The sequence below is a fragment of the Sinocyclocheilus grahami genome, unplaced genomic scaffold (assembly GCF_001515645.1).
Source record: "Sinocyclocheilus grahami isolate Dianchi unplaced genomic scaffold, SAMN03320097.WGS_v1.1 scaffold1772.1, whole genome shotgun sequence".
NCBI classification, from domain to species: Eukaryota; Metazoa; Chordata; class Actinopteri; order Cypriniformes; family Cyprinidae; genus Sinocyclocheilus; species Sinocyclocheilus grahami.
The window spans coordinates 112,424-116,586 of record NW_015506951.1 but is presented as its reverse complement, the minus strand read 5'-3'; the positions used below and the strand labels follow the sequence as shown (position 1 = coordinate 116,586).

The 4,163-nt window shown below is 43.3% G+C and overlaps 1 pseudogene; it reads right to left on the bottom strand.

Annotated features, from left to right (window-relative positions):
- The window catches only part of LOC107572546 (differentially expressed in FDCP 6 homolog), a 21,551-nt pseudogene extending 18,778 nt beyond the window's left edge, over window positions 1-2,773 (bottom strand).
- Between the last annotated feature and the right edge of the window lie 1,390 nt (window positions 2,774-4,163).

Below are 4,163 nucleotides of genomic sequence, written 5' to 3'. Positions count from 1 at the left end.
GTAATAGCTTTTGTCCTAAATGTGGTCCTAACTGAAATGACCATGTTACCAAACAGATAAGTGTGTGCTCACCTCCTCCGGCACGAGTGTGAGAGGATATCTGTCGTCCGCTAGGAAGTTGAAGAGACACCAGAGCCGCATGGCGTCCTGATTGGACAAAACCCGCTGCGCATCGGGACGGTAGTTTTTCTTGGAAGAGAGAGTCCAGCACAGCTCGTCAACTTCCTCTTTAACGAACGTCCCCTCCATCATCTGATCACACAACAAACATAATCGCAATTATTTCTCCAAGAAAGCAATGAGATTCAATGGAGACTTTGGTTTCTTCCTCAGTAATCTCACACGCGTCTCCTCTAGAGTTTCAGATCAGATCTCAAAGATGTCTCAAACTCTGCTCAGATAGATATAGATAGATAGATAGATGCGAAGGCCATCAGAGTGGTTGCTAGGGTGTTTCTATGTGGTTGCTAGGGTACTATGGGTGGTTGCTAAGGTGTTGCTATGCATTTGCTAGGGTACCCCGGGCTGTTGCTATGCTGTTTCTAGGGTACTCTGGGTGGTTGCTAAGGTGTTGCTATGCATTTGCTAGGGTACCCCGGGCTGTTGCTTGGGTGTTGCTATGCTGCTTCTAGGGTACTCTGGGTGGTTGCTAAGTCATTGCCATGCAGTTGCTAGGGTACTTGGAATGGGTGCTAGGGCAGTTGCTAGGGTGCCAGGGATGGTTGCTAGGGTACTTGGGGTGGTTGCTACGGTGTTTCTATGTGGTTGCTAAGGTGTTGCTATGCGGTTGCTAGGGTATATGGGGTGGTTGCTGGGTGTTGCTATGCGGTTGCTAGGATAATCTGTGTAGTTGCTATGTGGTTGCTAAGGTACCCAGGTCGGTTGCTAGAGTGCTGCTATGCGTTTGCTAGGGTACTTGAGGTGGCTGCTAAGGTGTTGGTAGGGTACTTGGGGTGGTTGCTAGGATGTTACTATGTGGTTGCTAGGCTACCCGAAGTGGTTGCTTGGGTGTTGCAATTTGGTTGCTAGGGTACTCAGGGTGGTTGCTAGGTTGGTTTGACTAGTTGCTAGAGTGTTGCTATAAAGATAGATAGATAGATAGATAGATAGATAGATAGATAGATAGATAGATAGATAGATAGAAAATATTCATCTGAACTGTCCTTTTTAAGAGAAACATCCGAGACAAAATCCTGATTTCCCTGAGATTCTGAGAGCTCAAAAAGTCTATGAGCTATGCAAGAGCAACCTGTGAGCAATAACTTTGCGCAAGACACTTTTCCACATCTCAAATCTCTTTGATATCTCCATTATTTCTCCAAGAAAGCAATGAGATTCAATGGAGACTTTGGTTTCTCCTGAGAAGACCCTTTGCTGATCTCGCATGCATCTCCTCTAGTTTCAGAAGAGATCTCACAACACTGTCTTAAACTGTGCTCAGATTTGTCTGCAATGAAAAGTCAGAGATCTCCTTATGAACGTAAACATTTCTCATCAGATGATCTGATCTGCTCTCCACATTCATTTGCATTTACATTTTTTATTTTAAGAGAAACATCCGAGACAAAACTTATCCAGAAAAGTACATGAGCTATAAAAGAGTAAAGGATTGTAAAGGATTGCAACTTTGAGCAAGGCATTTTCCCCAAATCTCTCCCAAATGAAATGTATTTAATAATAAATAAATCTATTTTGATATTAACTGGAGGCCTTTGCTGAAGTTCCCCAGTCATCTCTTGTGTCTCATTAATGTCTCAAACAGTGCTCAGATCTGTCAAGATCCCAAAGTCTGCAACGAAAGCTCAGATCTCAATATGAATTCCAATATTTAATGATCTGAACTACATTCCACATTCACTTTATAGCTCTAAACTCTTACTGGATTTGGGGTTAATTTCACCTGATTTCAGGAGAAACATCTGAGAAAAAACTGATACTTCAAATAAACATAACCAAGAGTCTCGTGCGCATTGAAAGAGTACGCTTGTGTCGCGGTACCTTGTCCAGTATGAACTGGTTCAGATAGGGCATGTACCCCTGACTGGATACGGGGCCGTCTTCATCGTCGCTGAAGTGTCTCTCGAGGGCCGCAGGGTCGTGAGGAATACGCAAAACGCTGTGAAGGTTATGAGACAAAACCTGCACACACACACACACACACACACACACACACACACACGGTCTGACTGCAGCTTTTGTTTGATGCAGATCTGTCTAAAGCCACAGAGTGTGAGCCAGATTAACTAGAACAGCAGTTTCACAAACTCAGATATCTAAATGGGTGCACTCCTGCTTTGTTATATAAAGACTTTATGATACAGACGAACGCAAACCATAACGAGAAACCTTCAAACCAGACCACTTTACAGTCAAATACAGTACACTGATGTAATGATGGGTGAAAACATTGGGTGTGTGCTTGAAAACAGTACAACTTAACACATAATGTACAAAATTTACACATAATATGCATAAAAAGGTGTTATTATATTTAAGGTATAAATTAAGGTAAATACTGTATAAAGTAAAACATGATTTACTTTTTCAATCACTTTCAACTTTGTGGACGTTCCTAAAGTGAGTTTTTGAGACTTACACACATATCTAACTCACACAAACCCCTGTCTCACACCTGTCTCACCTTGAGCTGTGATTTGGACACTTTGCCGCTGTCTTCGGTGTCCAGGGACGTGAAGGCGTACCAGATACTCTTCAGCAGAGCGGCTCTCAGCGCCATGTCTCACACCTGATGATTTGACTCTCTTATTTCTCCTCTCCTTCATTCTCTCTGAGTCTGGCCACATCCTGCGGGTGTTTGCTGAACTCTGGTGCCTCCTGTCTGCAGCCCTGAGATCAGTTCACAGTAACACATTACCATACCAGTACTGTTTCTGCAGCATGCAGTATGTGTACTAGGGCTGCTTGATTCTGAGAAAAATTGTAATCATTACTTTGATCATGATTATTTAATACAATTCATTGACTTTGAAAACATCATGACCTTTTGAAAGTGGATTTCCTTAAATTGTAAAGTGTAGAGACAGATAGTCGGATGAACAGACAGATAGTCAGACAGACAGATACAGACACAGACAGACAGACAGATACAGACACAGACAGACAGACAGACAGTTAGACAGACAGACCGACAGACCGATAGACAGATAGACCGATAGATACAGACAGACAGACAGACAGACAGACCGATAGATAGATAGATACAGACAGACCGACAGACAGACAGACAGACAGACAGATAGACAGACAGACCGACAGACAGACAGACAGACAGACAGATAGATAGACAGAGAGAGACAGAGACAGACAGACAGACAGACAGATAGACAGACAGACCGACAGACAGACAGACAGACAGACAGATAGATAGATAGATAGAGACAGACAGATAGAGACAGACAGACAGACAGACAGATAGTCAAACAGACAGACAGACCGACAGACAGACAGACCGACAGACAGATAGATAGATAGACAGACAGTTAGACCGACAGACAGACAGATCGATAGACAGACAGACAGACAGTTAGACAGACAGACCGACAGACAGATAGATAGATAGATAGACAGATAGTCAGACAGACCGACAGACAGACAGACCGATAGACAGATAGACAGATAGATAGACAGATAGATAGATAGACAGACAGTTAGACCGACAGACAGACAGATCGATAGACAGACAGACAGACAGTTAGACAGACAGACCGACAGACAGATAGATAGATAGATAGACAGATAGTCAGACAGACCGACAGACAGACAGACCGACAGACAGATAGATAGATAGACAGATAGTCAGACAGACCGACAGACAGACAGACCGATAGACAGATAGACAGATAGATAGACAGATAGATAGATAGACAGACAGTTAGACCGACAGACAGACAGATCGATAGACAGACAGACAGACAGACAGATAGACAGACAGACAGACAGACAGACAGACAGACAGACAGACAGACAGACAGACAGACAGACAGACAGATAGATAGATAGATAGATAGATAGATAACATATGCAAGATGAGATCACATGACAAGCATACCACAGTATACACTGCACACTATGCAGGACGCTAGTATTCCACACATAGCCGTAGCATACAGTAAACACTTGAGAGAGCTGACAGACGCACACAG